The sequence below is a fragment of the Pleurodeles waltl genome, chromosome 5 (genome assembly GCF_031143425.1).
Source record: "Pleurodeles waltl isolate 20211129_DDA chromosome 5, aPleWal1.hap1.20221129, whole genome shotgun sequence".
NCBI lineage: Eukaryota > Metazoa > Chordata > Amphibia > Caudata > Salamandridae > Pleurodeles > Pleurodeles waltl.
In genome coordinates this window covers 812,135,534-812,159,442 of record NC_090444.1, presented here as the reverse complement: position 1 = coordinate 812,159,442, position 23,909 = coordinate 812,135,534, and the positions used below count along the sequence as shown (strand labels likewise).

Below are 23,909 nucleotides of genomic sequence, written 5' to 3'. Positions count from 1 at the left end.
AAACATATTTGCTGCTACTGCATTCTGTGGATAGCATTGTGGCGAAAGAGCATTTTCCCCCCTCCCTTCCCTTGTCCGGATTGAATCCCTCCCTCCACCCCCTCAATTTTGGCGATACTTCTGAAAGGCAACTTCTATTTCTAAGGTGTCTGTAGAGTGATTTTGTGAACCGTTAATCTGCTTTGAACATGTGTCCTTTTGCTTTGTTGATTATATGTGACTATCTGCTGTAGGACACAGGCTACCAAGTCATTTATGCTCACAGTTCTAAGGAGGACTCCAAATTGTGCTTTGCTGTCTGTTGTGTTGTAACAATAAACTTAATAAACACAAATTTAAAAAAACCTAGAGCATTTGATATTTGTTTTAATTTACACAGTTTTTATTATAGATTTTGAAATCTAATTAGTTTAGTAATTGTAATTTCCTCTTAACTCTATTTAGCTATTTTGCCCATGTTAAAATTGAATGTATATTTTTAAATATTAGTTCATTTTATGCAACTATTTTTCTAATGGGTTTTTATTAATTTGTATAAGTATTTTAGTTTAATGAATTAATATAATATGTTAGCATTTTGATAGAAATAACAACATTATATATGTTGTTGCTTTTAAATAAATTAGGAATGTCATATTTGATGTTATTTAAAAAATTATGTGGATTTCTGTTATTATATGGTATAATTTAATATTTAGATTAAATATACATATTTTATAAACTGTGGCACATTAATTTTCTTTGTATGTATTTTTATGAACTATACTTTCTATAGTTAATTTGTTTGAATGAATATGTTAATTTTTAATGTTTTACATATTGTTGGATACTTTTTTAAAACAAAATAACCGTTTTCAGGTGTAAAAGACATGATTAACAAATACATTTATTGCTAATTTAATCATGATCTTTTGAGTCAAATTATTTTTGTAGTCAATATTTTAGTACTTTCGTCATTGATTTTATGGCTCCCTGATAGATTTGTGGTCAATACTCTGACATACAACCCCTAAAATAACACTAGTAGGAAGGAATGCTCTATTTTTCCCATAAATCAAGCTTGGGTATACACTTACACACAATCTTGCGTACGCACGCACACACACACACGCACACACAATTATTATATATACACGTGTGTTCTTCTAAGCTACCAGTTCTGTTCATTTTGCATACTAATTACGAATTGTTAACGTTAGAATGATCTTTCAGATATTTTGTTTATATACATGGAGCTTTGGTACTCACTGACTTGTAAGGTACTCTACCTGCATTTGACTTTGCTTATGCACACTGCACGCTTACCTTCCATCATATGCTTAAAGTACCCCTTTCATCGAACAGGCAATACCTGCTAGGCTGCAAAGCAAGCCTAGGCTTAAAATAAAAATGTCTGCAAGTTTCTCAAAGATGCCTAACTTTCTCCATTTCAGTTGTAGGTGGAAAAGGGAAGGTAGCACTAATGTCATGGCAGCACCTGTCACACTGCCCGTTAAGCCCATCAGTACAGCGAAATGTGGCATATACAGAGCCATAATCAGAGTGAACAGAAGCAGGTTTGCCCTAAAGAGCCAAAGAATGAATTGTTGGCTGCGGTTTGTGTGACTACAGGTGAACAGCATAGTCTGCAATATTTCCGCAGCTGCATGGAAGGGAAGAGGATAAGAGAAAATAGCCTTGACTACCAGGCACAAGTCTGCAAGCTTCTTTAAAGGCGATGGCAGGTTGTCAGTAATCACCTCTTTTGTGTGTTTACCCCAAGTCAAGAAGGCGCAGAGTGCAAATAAAGTCTTAAACAGAGAGGCAAAGAAGTGAGTCCAGGTCATCATGCTTTCAAATTTCTTGGGGTGCACCATGTTTCCTTCTAATGTGGGCAGGAAGATCTGAGAAGTGTAGCTGAAAATAATCACTCCAATGGAAACTAAGAAGTGCTCAAAGTCCGTTGAGACCTTGAATATGCCCCATGACCACATGTGGACTTGTGTAAGGCAGTAAGTCATTACTATCAGCATGATCACAAAGTGAGCCAAGGAGCAAAGCAGGCTGAGCTTAGACACCACTTTGAGAGTCCTGATGAACACAGAGGGGAGCACGAGCGCAAAGGCGATGACAGACCAGGTTTTCTCTGTCACTGGCACTGAAGAAAAGCTACGTGACAGCAAGTTCCCAGTCACAATTAGATACAAAATGCATGTCATGACTAGCTCTAATACCTGAGTCACACAAACGACAAGGCCCCCTAGCTTGAGGAAATGGTTTCCGAATGATGCCTTAGCAATGTCTTCATACGTGTCTCTTACTCTTTCTAGCTGTCCGTCTTCGTTTTCTTCGTACAGGCAGGCAATGAGAATTTTCCCTGTGTGGCAGCAAAACACTGCTGCCAAGATAATGAGGAACAACCCACAGTATCCACTGTGAAGAAGAGCATACGGCAGCCCGAGAACAAAGATTCCCTGGAGAGAGAGAGGGAAAGAAAACAAACGGTGAGATAAAAAATAAATTAATTAAAAAAAACATGGAGGAAAGCAGATTTCAGCTATACATTTTTTTGATATGTTTACCTTCAGTTACTGTATTAACTTTCACATGAAGATGTTAGTCAGGGTGACATTGGGCGAGTGATTTTCTTTCATTTTTTTTGCAATTTTTTAATATAGCGAGAGCTCGATCGGAAAGTATGTGTGCGCTTTACCTGAGCACTAGTTACATTACACAAGGAACTATTCATGTTTTTATTTGTTTTTTAGACTCGGAGAGATTAAGGGGCATATTTATGGAAAGTGGCGCTGAACCCACGGCAGCGCAACTTTTCTAGCGACCCTTAGTGCCCCCTCATACCACCATGTGAGCGCCATATTAAAATACGGCGAACCTTGGCGGTAGTTAGGGAACTAGCATCTGAATTTTTGATGATAGTCTGGTGCTTTGCAGGATTAGCATAAAAAATTCTGATGCTAATCCTGCAAAGCATCCAGAGGCCCATTGTAAGCATTGTAAGCCTGCTTTTAACGCCTGCTCTGAGCAGGCATAAAAGTGCGGAAAAAAATGGCGCAAGGAAATCTTTTTGATTTTTTTGCACCATTTTTTGGGCCCCCCTAACAGGGGAATGCCCCCTTTGCATACATTATGCCTGGTAGAGGCATAATATGGCACAAAGGGTCACAAAGTGGCACAATGCATGCATTGCGCAGCTTTGTAAATATGGTGCAGTGTTGTTGGCCTTCTGATGCCACATTAGCATTAAAAAATTATGTTAGTGTAGCATTGGAATGGCGCTAGGGGCTCTTAAATATTCCTCTAAGTGATTTGCCCAGAGTCACAGGATGTTGAACCAAAGCCAGTCTGTAACATGACTTCCAGTTCAAAAGTCAGCAGCAGGCCGCCACCTCCTATTCTTCCCAGTCAGTCAGTTCTGGTTGATTGAGTTATAAATGGCTGAAGTAGAGTTACCATTTTCGTACCATTTCATATAGAGCCTTACAGGACCTGGACACTCAACATGAAAAAAATCGGAAGCAAATTAATGTCAGAATTGCTTAAGGAGCACGCTGTATTGGACTTTATCTGCATGCACACTGTTACAAATTTGGTGTACATTTTGTATCTAATTAAAAGTTTTGAAGTCAACTTGGTTATTACAATATAATGCATGAGATTCTGCAATCTCTGTAAAAAAATTAGGGCTTCTAATTTCTTTATAATTAAAGAACTGTGACATGCCTGGTTGCTGACTATAAAGTAATTGCTCAAACTCAGAAATTGTCTGTAATACCTTATGGCAGTCGAGTTCTGACATCACAATGCCTGTTGCCAGAGCCAGCAGCCCAGTGGAAAGGCAGGTCAGATCATGGAGTATAATTAAAGCAGCTTTCGAAAGAAATATGCTGTGGCAAAGCCAATAGGTCTTGCCTATCCAAAAGCCATTGGGTTTGCCAATGTGCTTTAGCAATATTGCACACCAGTGTGGCTGCGGTTTAACATGGCTAAAGGTTATTAGCGTAGAGGAGCATAGAGGAGCATAGGAGCATAGAGTGGAGTGGACCAGAGTGTGGAAGAGTGCAGTGGCATAGAATCAAGTAGAGTGGAGTGATGTAGAGTGAATTTGAGTGGTGTAGAGAATACTTGAACAGAGACGTGTTGAGTGGAGTGGTGTAGAATGAAGTAGAGTGTGGTACAGTGGAGTGGAGTAGAGTGTTGTAAAGTGGAATGGCATTGAGGGGAGTCGAGTGTCATAAAGTGGATCAGATTGTTCTAAAGTGGTGTGTCATAGAGTGGAGCAGTGTAGAGTGGGGTGGCTTAGAGTGGTGTGGAGTGCTGTGTCATAGACTGAAATGGAGTACAGTGTCATAGAGTGGAGTACTTTAGGTTGGAGTAGAGTAGAGTGTCATAGAAGAAAGTGGTGTAAAGTATCATAGAGTGTTGTGGAGTGGCTTAAAGTGGAATAGTGGTGTTGAATAAAGTGGAGTAGCATAGAGTGGAGTAGAGTGTTGCAGAGTGGAGTGGCATAGAGTAGAATGGATTGGAGTCGAGTGGAGTAGCATAGAGGGGTGTAGAGTAGAGAAGAGTGTCATAGCGAAGAGTGGTGTACAGTGGAGTAGGGTAAAGTGGAGTGGAATATCCAAGAGTATAGTGTTGTGGAGTGGAGTAGAGTGGAGTGGAGTGGACTGGCATAGAATAAAGTGGCATAGAGTGGAGTGCCATAAAGTGAAGTGGAGGGTTGTAGAGTGGAGAGTCATAGAGTGGAGTGTCATAGAATGGAGTAGAGTGCCTTACAGTGAAGTAGACTGTCATAGGTTAGAGTATCATAGAGAAGAGTAAAGTGCTGTAGAGTGTAATGTCCTAGAGTGGTGTGGCCTAGAATGTTGCCGAGTGGAATGGCATAGAGTATTGTAGAGTGTAGTGTTGTACAGTGGGACTGAGTTTCGTAGAGTGGAGTGTCATAGAATACAGTGGTTTAGAGTAGAGTGGTTTGCAACATTATAGAGTGGAATAGAGTATTGAGTGGAGTGTCCTAGAGTGGAGTAGAGTGAACTACAGTGTTATGGAGTGGTGTGGCCTAGAGTAGAGTAGAGTGTCATAGATTAGAATGCTGCAGAATGTTTTAGAGTGGAGTGGCATTGAGGCATAGCTGCCAAGTTTCCAGATTGCTTATGTTTGACATTTTCATGGTGTCAGTGTACTTATGAGTGACAATCAACTGACAAATGTATGACATGTAAATTGACGCTTTTGCACATGTAAAACTAAGATATGAAGTGAACGGAAGGAGAAAAAAAATAAGAAATTATACCCTTTTGAGCAATGAGAAGCTCTATAAGGATCTTGAAACTGCTGCAAAAACCTTGGAATGAAAGAAGTCTAATACAACAGTTGCATAGTCACAGTGCCTTAATTGAAGGCTGCAACCTCGTAGCTCTATGAATCCAGAAGTCAGTATTTCTCATGGTGCCAATTAGGGCTCAGTTCTGTTTTTTCTCCCTCTCTCTCTATTACTGTCTCTCTCTTTCCAGTGATTGCATTATTCAACTGAGTTTTCATAAGGTAGAAATATAAGCAAAAAAATGCATTTCTCCATCAATAAACATGCATGATTTATAGTCATCCTATATTTAAGGTTCATCATGGTTACCTGTAAATAAAAGTCCAAAATAGTCGTAGAATATTTTGCCCTTTAAGTCATGTGATGACTTTGACCCTTAAAACAGATTGTAACAGACTTCTGTGATTGCACAGCACTAAACATCTATGCTCTGCTGGATGCTGGATGTTCGCATGTTATGCCACCAGACGTCCTTCTCAGTCACATTTGCTCTGCTAAATTGCCACAATGAGGCTGCCATTTGCTGCCACCATAATGCTGGTTAGGTAGCAGGCTGTCTTCTGTGAGGCTTCAGCTGCAAGACCGTTGCTAGCTTCGTGCTGGTAGGGCATTGAGCTGTGTCTTGAAGGGCTTCAATACTCCTTCATACATTGCAGCGCTCAGGTAATCAGTTGGTAGACAAGGCTCTCAGGCTTTAATTACTCACTGCGGCTGCTAGTGAGTAAGTTGTCATCCCAAATGACCTATCTAGAAAATACAACGGTTTTCAGCCACAACAGCCTGGGACATGTCAATGCCCTTGAAAGGCTTCTCCACTCACCTGGGATGGACACCAGGTACTGCAACCCACCCCTTGCTGTCACTACACATGTGAAGGACAGGAAAAGGGTTCCGTGCTGGGTGCTGGCAAATTGCTCTATGAGGGGGACTGCTGAAGTGAGGACACAAAAAAGCAGAGTTACAGAGGGGGATTCTCAAGCCTTCAGGATCCATGCAGTGGGGGAGGAGAGGCATCAGAGGTTATGGTTGAGTGATATTCCTCTGCCACGGGTCCGTAAAGTGAGATGAGGAGGGGGCAGTAGTGAAACAAAGGAATAACAACTTGAGCTGCCATGAAAAACCCTGGTATTGTGCACTTGCAATGCAGATCCCAGCATCCGCTACATGTCTAGTTTTAGACCAGACAGGCTTAGGGTGGTCACCCAAAACGTTTTGCCTGCCTCTCTCCACTTTTTGGACACTGTTTTTGCTGGTTTTAGGACTCTGCACACTTTACCACTGCTAATCGGTGCTAAAGTGCATATGCTCTCTCTTCTTAAAACACGGTGGCATTGCTTCATACCCAATTGGCTTATTTAATTTATTTGTAATTCCCTAGTCAAGTGCACTACATGTGCCCAGGGCCTGTAAATTAAATGCTATTAGTGGGCTGCAGCACTGGTTGTGCCACCCACATATGTAGCAACCGACCATGTATCAGGCCTGCCTCTGCAGTGCCTGTGTGTGCTGTTTCACTGCCACTTCGACTTGGCATTTAAAAGTATTTGCCAATCCTTAAGCTCCCTTTTTTCTACATATAAATCCCCCCTAAGGTAGGCCCCAGGTAACCCATAGGGCAGGGTGCTGTGTAGACAAAAGGCAGGACATGTACCTGTGTAGTTTACATGTCCTGGTAGTGTAAAACTCCAACATTTGTTTTGCACTGCTGTGAGACCTGCTCCTTTCATAGGCTAACATTAGGGCTACCCTCATATACTGTTTGAGTGTTAGCTTCTGATCTGAAAGGAGTAACACGGTCATATTTAGTATGCCAGAATGGTAATACAAAATCCTGTTTACTGGTGAAGTTGGATGTAATATGTAATATTATAGAAATGCCACTTTTAGAAAGTGAGCATTTCTCTGCACTTAAATCCTTCTGTGCCTTACAATCCATGTCTGGCTAGGTTTAGTTGACAGCTCCCTTGTGCATTCACTCAGACAAGCCCAAACACAGGATGCTCAGTCACACTTGCATACATCTGCATATTGGGTCTTCCTGGGAGGGTGGAGGGCCTGACACCTACATGTTAAAGGACAGTAGCCTGCCCTCACACAAAGGACTGCCATACCCCCTACTTGGACCCTGGCAGACAGGATCGAACTCACAGGGGACCTTGTGCACTTCTAAGCCACACTTTGAAGTCTCTACCCCACTTCAAAGGCACATTTGGGTATTTAAGCAGGGTCTCTGACCCTAACAACTCAGATACTTCTAAGGTAGATGCTCTACTTCATCGAGGCACTTCCTGGAGAGTAGAACCTGAACCTGCAACCTGCCAAGAAGAACTGCATGGCTGCCCAAAGGACTCACCTGACTGCTTTCCTGAGATGGACTGCTGCCTTTCTGTTGCCCTGCAGCCTTGCTGCTCTCTGGCTGTGCTGAGAAGTGCTCTCCATGGGTTTGGATAGAGCTTGCCTCCTGTTCCCTAAAGTGTCAGGACCAAAAAGACTTCATTCGTGCAAGAGAACTCCCTTTGTGGCGATAATCGATGCACAACCTGCAAGAAACGATGCACAGCCTTTACTGTGGTGAGAAAATCACTGCACGCCAAACCAGAATGATGCAGCCCAACTTCGCAAGGAGAAGATTGATGCAGCACCAGCGTAGCGATCTGAAATTCGACGCACAGCCCACTGGATCGACGCAAAGCCGAGCCAGAACAACGCAGCCGACTTCCTGAGAGGAAACAACGCAGCCCCTGCCGTGCTGTAGAATTTTCCAAGCAATGCCCACCGGATTGACGCATCCCCTGTGACTTCGTCCTGCAAGTGCCAGTCTTCAATGCATCGTCCCCAGGGCGTCCAAAAACCCCGCAACCCAAAGAGGATCCTAGTCTATGCACCAGAAATCGATGCAAACCCTGCCCTGCGTGAAAACTAAGCGACGCATCGTCTGTGTGCGCCAGAAAAATTTACCCACACCTCCCAATTTCCCACGCGTCTCCTTCTCTGGCGTCCCTTGCGGAGAATTTGATCACATACCAGGTACTTTGTGCTTGCAAGAGACACGTTGCTTTTTAAGAGACTAAAGGCACTTTAAACCATTTTTCAGTGATATTTCAACATATACTTATTGCATTTTAATTGTTTGACCTGCATCTTACCAGATAAATATTATATATTTTTCTAAACACTGTGTGGTGTATTTTTGTGGTTTTCTACTGTGTTATCACATGATTTATTGCACAAATACTTTACACATTGCCTTCTAAGATAAGCCTGACTGCTCAGTGCCAAGCTACCAGATGGTGGGCACAGGATAATTTGGATTATGTGTGACTTACCCTGACTGAGTGAGGGTCCTTGCTTGGACAAGGGGTAACCTGACTGCCAAACAAAAAGATCCAATTTTTAACATCTAGTAATGAAAAGAAAGGTCCTACCATTGTGTGTATGAAACTGTAGGCAGAGCAAGCAAACAATACACTTACGTGTTGGCATTGCTGAAATGAATTCTCCAGATTTTGGTGTTCACCCGCCCCTGATCTGTGTTACTGAGAGACTATGTGGTACGAGAAACATTTGAAGGCGGCAAGCTTAGCTTGATTGAAGTAATCCCCAACCCTCATGGTGCATATAGTACAATAATGTAAAAACAGATGCCTGTGTTTAACACAGTGGGCTCTCCCTAGCACATCACACACTGCTGAGCAGAGCACCCTGCAGCCTCCTTAAATGGATAAAAAAGCAGCTTTGTTGAACCCTTCTAGTGGTGGACCTGAGGCATTATAAATGTGTGACTAATGCATTTTAGTTCAGTGATGCGAACACCAGTATTAAAATGCGGTAGTCTAACACCTAATGCGTGGTTCTTGTCAGGGCTGTAGAGTGCTGTGGAGTAACATAGAGTAGAGTAGTATTGTAAAGGAGAATAGTGATGCAGAGTGACGTAGAGTGGAGAGGTGTAGAGTGGTCTGGGGTGCTGCAGAGTAGAATGGCAAAGAGTGTTGTATAGTGGAGTAGTGTTGTAGATTGGAGTTGCATGGAGAGGAGTAGAGTGAGTGGATTGGAGTGGCATAAAGTGGAGTAGCGTAGAGTGGAATAAACAGTCCTAGAGTAGAGTGTCAGAGAGGTGGAGTGTAGTGTAGTAGAGGGGAGGGTTGTATAATGGAGTAGAGTGTCATATAATGGAGTAGAGTGTTGTAGAGTGAAGTGGCATAGAGTGGAGAAAAGCGGTAGGGAGTGGTGTAGAGTGGAGTAGAGTGCTATAGAGTGGAGTGATATAGAGTGGAGTGGTATAGGGTGGAGTGGCATAGAGTGTCATAGAGGTGAGAGATGTAGAGAAGTGGTTCTTAACCTGTGGCCCATGGACACCTGGGGTCTGAGTAGCCTACTCAGGTGGGTCATGACTGCTTACAAATGTTAATAATAATAACAGATTAACAAAGTGTATGCAACTAAAAAGCAAAATATAAAACTTAAAACTAAAAATTTTAAACATTCTTCAAATGTGAAGGAGTTGTAAATTGGAGTAAAAATTAGGTTAGTATCCTCAGATTGATTTGTGGGAGCAGAGCAAGTGCATAAATAGAATACAGTATGGATGATTAGTGGCATCAAATAAACGTTGAAAAGCTCCAAAATTCCCATTAAAATCAAATGTTTCATTTATTTACATTAGCTTCTGAACTCAATAAAATATTTCATCATCTGTGTATTTTTTGAACAATGCTTCTTTCTGTATTGTTTTGCATCTAAAGTCAATGTAAATGCTTACGTGGGGTCTCCAGCTTCCAGTAATGGCCTAGTGGGTTCCTAGTATTCAAATAAACATTCATGGGGGTCCTGAGTTCCAACAATGATTAAGTCGGGGTCCACAGAAGTGAAAAGGAAGAATCACAGGCTTTGAGTCTGGTAGAGTGGAGTAGAGCCTCTTCGAGTGGAGTGTTGCAGAGTGAAGGTGTGTAGAGTAGAGTAGAGTATAGTGGAGTGTTGTGGAGTGTCATAGAGTGCAGTAGAGTGTCGTAGAGTGGAGGAGAGTGGAATTGAGTGTTGTGGAGTTGAATAGCATTGAGTGGAGTGGCACAGAGTAGAGCAAAGTAGCGTGGAGTGGCATAGTGTTGTAGAGAGGACTAGAGTATTGTAGAGTGGAGTGTCCATGAGTGGAGTGGTGTAGCATGGAGTAGAGTAGGGTGGAGTGTCATGAAGTGTCACAGAGTGGAGTAAAGTGGAATAGACAATAGAGAAGTTAGAATAGAGTTGAGAGGCGTCGAGTGGAGTGGCACAGAGTGGAGTACAGTGGCATGGAGTGTTTTAGAGTGGAGTGGCATAGAGTTGAGTCAAATAGTGTGGAGAGGCATACAGCAGATTAGAGAATCATAGAGTGGAGTAAAGTACTGTTAAACGAAGTGGCATACAGCGAAGTAAGGTGGCATGGAGCAGAGTGGAGTAGAGTGGCACTGAGTGAGCTAGAGTCTTGTAGAGTGGAGTGGCACAGAGTAGAGTGATATAGAGCATAGTATCATTGAGCAGAGAGACATAGAGTGGAAAGGCATAGAGTGGAGTATCAAAGAGTGAGTAGAGTGGAATGGTGTAGAAAGGAGTAAAGCAGCGTGGAATAGCATGGAGTAGCATAGAGTGGAGCAAATAAAATGGAGTATAGTGTTATATAATGAATGGACATGAAGTGTCATAGAGTGTTGTAGAGTGGAGTACAGTAGAGTGTCGAGTGGAGTGTCGAAGAGTGGGTTGCACAGATTGGCATGGAGTAATGTAGAGTGGCATGGAGTGGTGTGATGTGATGTAGAGAGGAGAAGAGTGGAATAGAGTGGAGTGGAATAGAGTGGAGTAGTGTGTCGTATAGTAGAGTGGAGTAGAGTCTCATAGAGCGGAGTGGTGAAGAGTGGAGTAGAATGGAGTTTTATATAGTGGAGTCATATAGACAGAGTGGCATGGAGTGGGCTAAAGTTTTGTAGAGCAGTAAAATTGAGCAGCAGAGAGTAAAGGGGTATTTAATAGAGTGGAGTGTCATAGAGTGGAGAGTCATAGAATCAAGCAGTGTATAATAGAGTGGTGTAAAGGTGAAAGGAGTAGAGTGGAGTGTAATGGCATAGAGTGAAGTGGGGATGAGTGGGGTAGAGTCGCACAGAGTTGAAGGACATAGAGTAAAGTGGCATGCACAGGAGAGGCTTACAGTGGAGTGGGGTACAGTGTAGTGGTGTACAGTGGAGTGGCATAGAGTGGAGCAGAGTGTCATAGAGTGGAGCAGCGCACAGTGCCTTAAAGTGGAGTAGAGTGTCATGGAGTGAAGTAGAGACAAGTAGAGCGTCGTTGAGGGAAGTGGAGTAGAGTAAAGCATGCATTGTGTGGTAGCGCTCTGTCAGTACATGCAACACATTTGCATTTGAAATCACCATTACATTTGCAGAGACTGATACAACAATACAACACACCAATGATGATGTGTGAAAATCAGCATTACATACTGTACTGATTTGTGTTGATCTTATTAAAATGTTTGTTTCCACCAACTATAGGGTTTCAAAAAAGATGCTTCATTTGTGCTTTCCTAATTCTGATATATTCTGAAATATTTGTACAGTTCATTTACTGGCATTTAAATTTGGTTCTGTGCTATAGAAAAATATAATTCCAGCCTTTCCTTTCAACCCCGTGTGCCCAGAAAGACTGCCACATGAACCCTCTCATGTCTCAGTCAAAGAAAGAAAAGCAAACACCAAGCTCCCTCAGAAGACAGATCCTAAAATTTGACCTCTTCCTTTGAGCATACATCTCTTCACATCAATAAGGTAAACATATATCTCTGTGACAGTGACAATGGTTCCACCAAAAATTCCGGCCAAAGGATCCCTGTGGTACTATTGTAGATGATCAATTGTTTATTTCCAAGATGCCAGTGCATATGAAAACTTTGCTAAACAAGTTTTCCATTTCTTGCAAATATTGCAAACATTGGGGTCTGGAAATTAACCCTACCAACACCGGTATATTACATTCAAATCCTGTAGATCTTTTCAAAGACCGCAGGTTTCAAAAAGTTAATCAATCTTGCGCCCTTGCCATGCACAGGTTTCTTGTCAATAACTTTATTGCAAATGTTGCAGTGATAATATCAAAGATGCTATACAAGATCTCATCAATGACAATACATACAGTAATTAGCTGTGTATGCCAAAGGCGCGAGTTATAGTTACCTTAGGGCGCAAGTTATAGTAACTTAAGAGAGCTCTAACGATAACTGCTGAATTTCTATTGGTTTGTACAAGTAAATACAGAACCTATAACGTCCTTGTTACCTTTGTTTTTTTTCAGTAAATTTCTATGGTTATTTCAACTGATTGTAATTTTCATTACTATACATTATTCCAACCTTCTTCGGCCGTGCACAATGGCAGTTGGCCACTAGGCCTGGCCGAGGCCAACCACCTATAAGCACCCAACCTTACACTGGGCCTAGCGCAGTAGGGGTTGCCCACAAGGGCTGACCTGCAGCAAGTCCCTGGGCCAACTACCCTAGCCACCCAGACCCATGCTGTGCACACCCCTTTGGTGTGCATGGCAGAAGTTGGCCGCTGCCTCTCTGGGTGTGAGAATATGTGTGAGAGGGTGTATCTGAGGGAGGGAGTGGCTGTCAATGTGTGTGTCTGGGTGTGAGAGTACATACATCGTTGTTTTAGTAGGTGCACCGCTATGTGTGTGGGTCTGTGAGTGGGTGCATGAGTGTATCAGTGGGTTTGTGAGTGGGTGTGTGAGTAGGTGAATAGCTGGCTGAGTCGGTCTGTGAGTGGGTGTGTGAGGGTCTTAGTGGGTCTGTGATGCCATTGCTTGAGCAAGCATGGAGCTGCTTTGAAAGCAGCTCCATGCTTGCTGAAACATCTCCTCTCTGTCCCCCACACGTGTGCAGGAGACAGAGATTAAAACTTCAGATTTTGACAGTTGGACCTGCTTTACAGGTCCCTCCGTCAAAATCCGAAGCATTTGTTGAGGCTCAGCTGCAGCTACAGTGCTGCAGCCAAGCCACAGCAAACAGCTATGTCCCGGGGTGCCGTGCCATGACATTTTTGTGCCATGAAATTGCGAACATCATGATTTTGCGGCAAAATATAATAAAAAATAATAAAAAATTGCCCTCGGGGTGAGTCCTTTTGGAACTCCTACACCAGTGTTAAGGGGACAGGGTGTTTTTTTTCTGGGATTCGGTTCAAGCCGAGTCCCAAGTTGGCTGCCAACACTTCCTAGTTTGAAGTGTTGGCAGCCAATCAGAACTGTGCATTTCACTGCACAAACTCGTCTTCACGGCCAGAGATATACACATTTGAAGTTCCCTAAATGTCTCAAAAACTACTGAATGGATTTACACCAATTAACAAAAAGCACAAACTGCGTACCAACAGCTAACTTTCTGCCAAATGTGGTGTAATTCTGTCCAGTGGTTTGGGCTGTATATTTGTTGACAGATCCTATGAGAATTAAAATGGGAAATGCAAAATCTTTTTACCCCCGGTTTTCTCTGCCCCCACTTGACGGATCACCCCGAAACTTCCCAAGTGCATGAAGAACCACCAGGCCACTTTTCTTGAAGAATTTTGTGAAGATTTGTCAAACGGTGCCAAAGATATAGGCAAGTCAAAAGATGATTTTTCTCTGGAAACATGTTCCTAACTATAACTACCTACTGGCAACTGCTAGTACGTAATATATATATATATATATATATATATATATATATATATATATATATATATTTACTAAAAAGTATTGTTATAGTTAGATGAAAATTTCAGTGACTAAAAACAGTGAAATTAACCCGTTATAATTATCTCTAGTAACTATAACTATTGCACTAAAGTAACCATAACATATTGCAACATGCACAGTCTTGTCTTCAATTATGTCATAACAGATGGTGCAGTGATATTATCAGTAGTGTCACAGAAACTGTCATGAGTGATGAGATATGTAAGGTAATTAGCAGAATGTGGTATGGGTGTGAATTATAGTTACTTTAGGGAACAAGATTTAGTTACTAGAGGTATGTCTGTGTTTTTCTTTTAGTGTAAAATATTACATTGTTACTGAAATTGTTACCCAACTATAAAATGTTGCTTTTTTCAGTGAATTTCTAGGATTATTTGTACATAAATATTTCTTTATTACTATACATAAAACCAACCCCCCGCCTACAGCCTTTGGCTAAGCGCAGCATGAAGTTGGCTGCAGCAACCTGCATGTAACCCCTCACAGACAAGAAACTCCATGCCACTCACAGCCTTTGGCCGTGTGTGGTGTCTTTTTTTAGCATTGTTTCTAATATTTCTTTTTTATGTGATGAAAAATGTTAAAAGAAAAACTCAATGTCAGTGTTTTTTATAATCAATCCAGTATCTCTGATTCCAGGGCACCCATATTTTTTACGTTATTTGGGGGTTTCTAGGGAGCTCCATACCCCTGAGGCCAGAGGTGTCACATGAAAAGTATGGGTCCACTACTCTTTTAATATTTGTGGGCTGCTCAGAGAGCTCCAGGGCCCCCAAGGCCCTCCCAGGTTCCCCTGTGGGGGCTTACCTTTTTTTATTGATGGGTGCCCTGATGCCCACAATATGAGGTGTCATTAGGCGGCACAGGTGAGCCCCAAACTTCCCTCCCAGCCTCCATACTGGGTACAGGCAGGGCCAGCACCTTTCCAGGTTTTATACTGTTCCCACCAGGTGTAAGCAAAGTTGGATTCCCTACCAGAGAGAGTGAGAGCATGGTATGGCCGCACGGTCCCGGACAGAGGAACAGTGTCCCGGGGTTTGGCACCCTGGAACACTGTGTAGTATTGTGCCTCAGAGGATGGGGTCCCTGGGTGGATACCTGCATACAGAAGGGGCACAAATCACCCCTTACCTTTTTTAGGAAATGTGGCCCCATGGGATGGGAAGCCAGGGGCCCAAACAGAGGGTCAGAGACTGGAGCTCTGTGTCCCTGTAGGAATCAGCCCTTGGTGATAGGGCTCCTAGGGGCCCAATAGTGGTTTGTGGAGTGAAGTGGCAAGACCCTCCCCTTTATTTAATTTTTGGAATAAATTTCCCCAACCTATTATCACTTAATTAAGGTGATTATAGGTAGGGAAAACTTAAAGTTTCTAGATATTTTAAAAAACTATTCACTAAGTTCTATGGTACTGCAAATGAAGTACTGCAGTACTAAATAAAATTACAAAGAATTACAAAGAAAATATGTAAACAAATTCTAAATTACATTTTAATACACTATTTTTCACAAATATATCATACTACAATGTATGTTTAATTTTTTATATATTTAATTTTTTATAAAGAGGTGTACGCAGTACCGCATAAATATCATGAAATTACCACACAACGTAAAAATCTTTTTAAAAAAAGGTACATTCCTTAAAAAACATGGTTCTTACTATGTACTTCAGTAAACCTTTAAAAAAAATATTCAGAAAAGTATAAATACATTTCCCTACTTATTAACACTCTATTAAAGTGACCCTTGCATCACACATGGTCTCGCATGGGCAATGCAATACTTAAGTCACATTTACACAGCAACACAAGGCACCATGCTTGGCTCTGAACTGTTTGGTAATTATTGAGAAATGCAAGGCAGCTCAAATCACTGACTTGTGTTAATGTGCACATTATATTTTACATTCCTCAAACATTTCATGTATATACCTTGGCCACTCCACTCGATGCCACTCCACTCTGTGACACTCCACTGTACACTACGCCAGTCTATGACATTCTACTATTTGTCCCTCAACTGTACACTACTACATTCTATGTTATTTCACTCTTTGCCACTCCACTGCACATCACTTCACTCTACCATACTTCACAACATGCCACTCCACTCTGTGCTGTTCCATTGTATGATATGCCACTGAATGCTACTCCATAGTATGATACTCCACTATACGCCACTCCACTGTATGCCACTCCACTCTACCCCACTCCACTATACGCAATGCCACTCTGTGCCACTCACTCTACACCCCTTCACTATACGTCACTCACTGTATGCCAGTATACTCCACTCCAGTCTCTAGTATTTTACTGAATGCAACTCCACTTTAGGCTATTCCACTTCATGCTACTCCACTCTATCACACTCGGCTGTACTCCACTCCAGGATATGCACTACACTGTATGTCTCTCTACTCTACTCTACTCTACCCTATGCTAATCCACTTTATGCCACTCCACTCTACGTTATTTCAATGTGTGCCACTCCACTCGACTCATTTGCACTGAATGTCACTCCACTGTACACTACTCCATTTTACAACACTCTAACTATTCTATTCTGCTCTACTTCACACCACTGTATTCCACTCCAACGTACTCCACTCCAATGTACACTAATGTAATCTATGCCAGTCCACTCTATGCTATTCCACTGTTTGGAACTCCAGTCTATGCCAGTCTGCTCTTTGCTATTGCACTCTAACCCACTCTAATATATGTCACTCCAGTGTACGCCACTCCACTGTACGCTATTTAACCCTAGGCTTTTCCACTACACGCCACTGCCCTGTGCACAATTCCCCATTGTGCTATTTCACAGTATGACACTCCAATGTGTGCTGACCCACTCTACCCCATTCCACTGTATGCTATTACAGTCTTCCCCACTCAAATGTGTACCACTCCAGTCTAGCACACTCTACTATATGCCACTCCACTGTATGCTGTTCCACTCTATGCTATTCCATTCTACTCTACACCACTCTATGCCACTCCACACTACACTATTCCACTATATGACATTCTCCTCTATGCCATTTCTCTATGCTATTCTGCTATATGCAGCTCCACTGCATGGTATTCCACTCTGCTCACTCCAATGTGCACCTCTCCAGTCTAGGCCACTCCATGGTACACTATTCCATGGGACGCCACTGACCTCCACCTTATGCCACTCCACTCTACTCTATTCCACTCCATGTCACTCCACCCTTCACTGCTCCACTACATGCTAATCCACTATATGCTATTCCAGTGTATGACCCTCAACTCTATGTAACTCCAAGCTGCAACACTCCAATCTATGCCACTCAAGTATACTCCACGCTGTGAACCTCTACTCCACATTATACCACTCTACACCCCTCCTACTTTACCAAACTGTACTGCACTCTATCCTAGTCCACTGTACAACACTGTTCTCTAGTTTATGTGACTCTACAATACTGTAGTCCAAGGTATAATCCACTCTATGACATTCTATTCAGCTCAGGCTACACAGTTGCACCATAATTTACTCCACTCTACTCTTGAACATACGACTCCACTATCCTCTACCACTCCAGTATATGCCACTCCACTCAATGGCACTGTATGCCACTCTACTCTACAACATCCTATGCCACTCCACTGAAAAACACTCTACCACACTATACTCTACCTCACTCCACTTTGACAACACTTTACTCCGCACTATCACTCTATTCCACCCCACTCTACAACTTCCCACACTCTATTACGCAGCAAGCCATTCCACTCTATGACACTTTACTCCACTCTATGCCTAGCCACTACACTGCCCTTCACTCTAAGGTGCTGTACTACACAAGGTACCACTCTAATATATGACACTTAATCCCACTCTACTGAAGGCCGCTGCACTTGACTCAACTGTACAACAGTTTACCCCACCCTGTGTTACTGTACAACATTCGACCCTATGCTGGTCCACTTTATACCACTTTACTCCATTCTATGAAAGTCCACTCGACAACATTTTAAAACACTCTATGCCACTGTGACACTGTACTATACTCTGTGACACTGTACTACCTTCTACTCAGCTGTTTTCCACTCTAAAACATTCTACTGCACTCTGAGACTCACTACACAACTATTTCCATGCCACTCCACCTCACTTTCCTCCACTCTGTGACACACTACTCCACTCTACTCCAGTGCATTCCACTTCACTGTAGCCACTTCACTCTTTGCCACTCTATGCCACTTGAGTCTACAACACTCTATACCACTGTACGTTTCTACACTTAAAGACACTATACTGTACGACACTCCACTCTGCTACACTCTACATCACCCTAGGAGATGCCACTGTGCTCCTCGTACACAACACTTTCCAACACTACAACATGCCAATCGACTTCACTGTACCACACAGCACTCCCCTCTAAGACCCTTCACTCCACTCTGACACCCCACACCAGTCTACTCCACTCCACTTCACTCTACTATACAACATAACACTCCACTTTGTTACTGTGTACTCCACTCTCTCCTACACAACTTCACTGAACTCTACTCTACTCCACTGTATGATAGTTTATCCACTATGCACCACTGTTCAACACTCCACCCTATACCACTCCACTGTACTCTATACAGTTCCACTTGACAAGGCTGCTGTGCTACACTCTATACTACTATATGACACTCTGCTCCACTATATGTTTATTTACTCTAGGCCACTGTGCTGCACTGTATGACAGTCTACCACTTGCCACTACACTCATATGACATGCCACTCCACTTTATGACACAACATTCCACTATATGACACTCTTGTCTACTGTGCAACACTGTACCACAGTCCACTGTATGACACACCACTCCATGACACTCCACTGTATGGCACTTCTCTCTGCAACACTGAACTGTATGACACTTTACTGCACTATACTCTATGCCCCTACATTGTGCACAACTCTTCTTCACTCTGTGCCACCATATAGCACTATACTTGGTAACATCCTATACTCTACGACACTCGACTCCACAACACTGCAGTTGATAACACTCGATTATATCACCTTCAACTGTACTGTACTACATGCCACTCCACTGCATAGCATGCAACTCCACTATACAGTACTCCATTGCACTATATATCACACCACTCTACTCCAGTAAGCCATCCCACTCTACTCCACTCCACTTCATTCCACTCTACAACACTACACTTTGTTCACTATATTGTAGCAACAATGCCCTCCACTATACTCTACACACTTCACTTAAGAACATTCAACTGAATGACACTTGAATTTGAAACACATTGTTTTAAAAAAAAAGCCATTTAAATTCAATGATAAAAACAAATCTTAAGGATAAGGTTTAGGTAGGAAAGGTTTATTCTTTCTATGCAAACCCAAATTAAATACACAAAGTCTAGAAATTCTAAAGTTATAGTTATAACTTAAATTTCTAATTCATGTACCACCTTCAATTTACTACAAGTCAATCATCTCTGTATACAGTCTTGTCACCTCACTCTCCACATTGCATAAACTATAACTCGTCCCTTCTCCAAGCACTGGTTATACCCTTGCATATTACATAACTTATAACATGTTAAATTATAGGATTCTCAGCAACACTTTGACATCTGAAATGACATAATTTCTGAGAACACACTGCACATTAGAGTTGCACGTTACAGTTGATGTAGTGTGGCAAGTGAGGTGACAAGACGGTGTACTGAGGTGTGCGACTTGTAGTAAATTGAAAGTGGTGCCTATGAAAGACGAGAATAAAGTCAACAATTTGAAACTGTGGAGTATACCTACAAATTGCACTCAACACATGAGTGTACTCCCATGATTCATGGCAGGTAACCCTGCCACAAATTACAGGAGAACCATGTGTGGAAATATGCTTTGTATACCCAGTAATGGGTTTAATGATCTGCAGTATGTATGTGATTCCTCATTCTCTGGTTCTGCAAACCATGGTCCTTTGTTGCAAATTGTGCCATATATTTGTGGTCCCACTGTAATTAGGCCCAATTATCTTCTATCCATTCATTTTATGGAGCCTCATGATGTCCTGCATGAGTTTATTTTACATGGTAAGATTCAGTGACGTAGTGCTAGATGAGTTATATTTCTTGCTGGTATATTTTCTCAGATGATCTTGTGATGACAGAGGGTTTCCATTCAATGTGTGCAGCAGGAGTGGGAAAGGTGGGATGAAAGGCAGTTTTGCAGGCTAATGTGTAATATGAATTAGCTTTTAAGTATTACACCTTCTAAGGTATCTGCAAGATGTGGTATATTTTGATGCAATTGCTTCTGAAATTTATATCCTCATGTATGGTCATGTTAAGCTATTTCTATGATGTACTCTGCAATTTTGTATTAAAATGTACTACAAATGCTATGCCGTTCGTACCGTGACATGTTCTTCTTTAGTCCACCAAATGAGCTGCTGTTGATGTGTGGCTTGTGTCAAGATGGATATTTTGTGTAGAGTTTGGCAAGGCAAAAAAATTAAAAGGTAGAGCAGAGGCATAGATTTAAGATTAAATTAAGCAATTTTTTGCATGCATGTGTTTCACTTTAGTGTATTATTTTATATCACTGCATTGACATATTAATAGATATAGTAAATATAAACTTTCCTGAACTCCAATGCCCTACCAGCAGTGCCATCAGATAACCTAGAGACATCAGTTTGTCATGTCCACTGTATATAAGGCCAATGTGATTTGCTGGTTGTGGACACTATGGCCTACAAAATCATACTCAAGTGAGGTTTTATATTAGCGTGCAGTCAGGACTAAATCCCACAGTAAAGTAAAGTGATTTGCATCGGATCCCACAATTTCTTCAAGTGAGCAAGACAGAATTTGGACTATACTTTGTGCAATAAAAACACGTATCACATACTAAGGAAGGAAAATGAAAGTGCCTGAGATGTTTGGCTCAGCTCTATTTTGTCCCTCTAGTTTCAGTGGTACAACAGCCAAGCCAGAATGGGATACTCACCCCATGTCAAAGCTTCAGACTTGGGTGGATTGACCACCGCTAGTATCTTGTGACCTTTCATGTTCATGAGACCCTTCTTAGGGAGCTAGAATGGAAATTGTAATTGTAATTATATTGCATTAACTACCTCTAACAAGGCGTTGAAGCGCCTTTCGGCAACAAGCACGCTGCTCTGGAACCTAAAAGGATTAGTGGTGGATTAATATAGGGAAATATGAGTACAGTATTAGTATGCAGTATTAGTATAGAGACATATGAGTTAATTTGAGCAGTGGACATGTGAGTCTGTTATTTGGATTTAATAATGGATGGATAGAGGAGGGAAGAATCCAGAAGTGTTAATCGGGAGATGAGATGGAAAATGAGGACTTGCCTGGCATCCACAAAGTGTTATGTAGCCATTTGAAACTGCTCAGATATGAGGTTTATTGTAGGTTACATGTTTGATCTGATCCATTGTATACTCACTTGATCTAAAAGTAAAAATATATTTGTCATAGGACGGGGGATTCTTAGGACTGGAGAAGGGAAGAGTTGTCAACACCCACAGGCTAGCAATCTCCAGCACAAATCAGCTTTACCCCCTATTTCTATGAAAGTGTCTTAAAAATAAACCAATTGTGAGAAGCTGGCCTGGTTTGTAGTGGGTACCAGAGGTACTTACACCTTGTACCAGGTCCAGTGATCTACCTTAGTGAAATGTAGACAGTGTCTAGCAGCCTAAGCTGTCTAGGGGTAGCTGTAGCAGAGCAGCCAAGGCTGAACTAGGAGATATTCAAAGCTCTTGCAATACCACTATAGTCACACAGTACTGACACACTAGAAAGACAATACTCAGTGTTACCAAAAATAAAGGTACTTTATTTTAGTGACACAATGCCAAAAATATCTTAGAGGCAATACACCTACTGGAGGTAAGTATTATGCAATATATATAAATTAGTAACCAAAATCAGGTAAGTAAACATTCACAGAATAGTGCAAATAGTGAACAACACAATAGATTGCAATGGGCCAGGGGCAACACAAACCATTTACTAAAATAGTGGAATGCGAATGTTGGATTCCCCCCTAGGCAAGTGTAGTGTGCAGAGGGGTGCTGGGAGTGTAAGAAAACACTAAAGGTAAGTAAAATACCGAACCCCAGAGCCCAGGAAAATAGGAGCAAATTACAGCAAGTTTCCTCAGAACACACAAGAAGTCGTGGTAAAGGATTGTGCAAAAACCAAGCAAGACTGCCAGAAACCAATGATAGATTCTTGGAACTGAAGACCTGTGGAGGGAGGAGACCAAGTCCAGAAATCGATGAAGAGTCCAAGGAGAACAGGAGCCCTTGCCAACCTAGATGAAGGTGCAAAAGTGGATTCTCCAGGTTAGAAGAAAAGTACAGAAATGCACCAACGAAGGTAGCTGTGGGTTCCTGATTGGTGCAAGAGATGTCTCGTGTTGAGTCGGATGCAGGCTGTTTTTGTCATTGGATTCCGTCAAAAAAGCCTTGGTTCACGCAAGAATGCATTTTGAGTCAAACAGGCGTTGCCCGAGCACAGTAGGGACCTGGGGTTCTTGAATCAGACGAAGGAGACAGAGAGAGCTCTCAGCACTTCAGACAGCCCTCAGAAAACCAGGCAGCACCCAAAGGAGCCCCAGGACACAGGGACAAAGGAGTTGCAAAGTGATGCCATCGCAGTACCACACAAAGGGATCCGACACCACCAGAAAATAACTTGGGAAGCTGAGCATTACAGGATAGAGTGCTGGAGACCTGAGCTATGCTGTGCACGAATAACTTTTGGAAGAAGTACACAGAAGCTCAAGCAGCTGAGAAAGATGTGGTGCACTGGGGTACTATCTGGCACAGGGGGCAAGCTCTTACCTCCACCAAATTTGGACAGCTGGACATTTGGACAGTCAGAATCACTTTGGTCCACCACCTGTGTTCCAGGGTTCATGCTAGTCAACATGAGAGGAGTCCCAGAGAACTGGTTGTCGTTGCAGAGAGGTGCCTGTTGAAGCAGGGAAGTGACTCCATCACTCCACAGAAGATTTCTTCGGTCCTTCTGGTGCTGAATGAAGACAGGCAGTCCTCAGAGCATGCACAACTTAGAAACCGCTACAGCTGCTGGCTGGAGTTGAAGTTGCAGAATCACAATAGCCTTTCTGGATATTTTGTTGCAGTTAGAGCGGTTCCTGGAGCAGTCTGCGGTTGATCTGACGGTCAGAAGCTGAAACACCCACAGGAGAGACCCTAAAGAGCCCTGAGAGGGGGATTGGTTACCTACCCAGGTATGCACCTATCAGGAGGGGTCTCTGACTTCACCTGCTGGCACTCCCCACTCAGATGCTCCCAGAGGGTCCCCATACCTTGGAATCCAAGATAGCTAACACCAGGGACGCTCTGGAGGAGCTCTGGGCACCAACCCTTGGGTGGTGAAGGACAGTGGAGTGGTTATTCCCCTTTCCTTTGTCCAGTTTTGCGCCAGAGCAGGGACTGGTGGTCCCTGAACTAGTGTAGACTGGATTATGCTAGGAGGTCACTGTTTGTGCCCTTCAAAAAATTTCCAGAGGCTCTGGGAGGATACCCCTACCATGCCTGTAGCACCTATTTCCAATGAGAGAGGGTGTAACACCCGTCTCCTGCAGGAAATGCATTGTTCTGCCTTCCTGGGATTGAGCTGCTCAAACCCCAGGAGGGCAGAAACATGTCTGTGAGGTGGCAGCAGATCAGGCTGCAGTGGAAACCTCAGACAGCGGGTCTGGCAGTACTGGGGGTCCATGGTGGAGCCCCCAGGGTGCATGGAATTGGCCCCTAATACCAGAATTGGA

General features: G+C 42.5%; 1 pseudogene; it reads right to left on the bottom strand.

Annotated features, from left to right (window-relative positions):
* LOC138297060 (vesicular inhibitory amino acid transporter-like) overlaps positions 1–23,909 on the bottom strand; it is a 39,024-nt pseudogene that overhangs the window by 489 nt on the left and 14,626 nt on the right.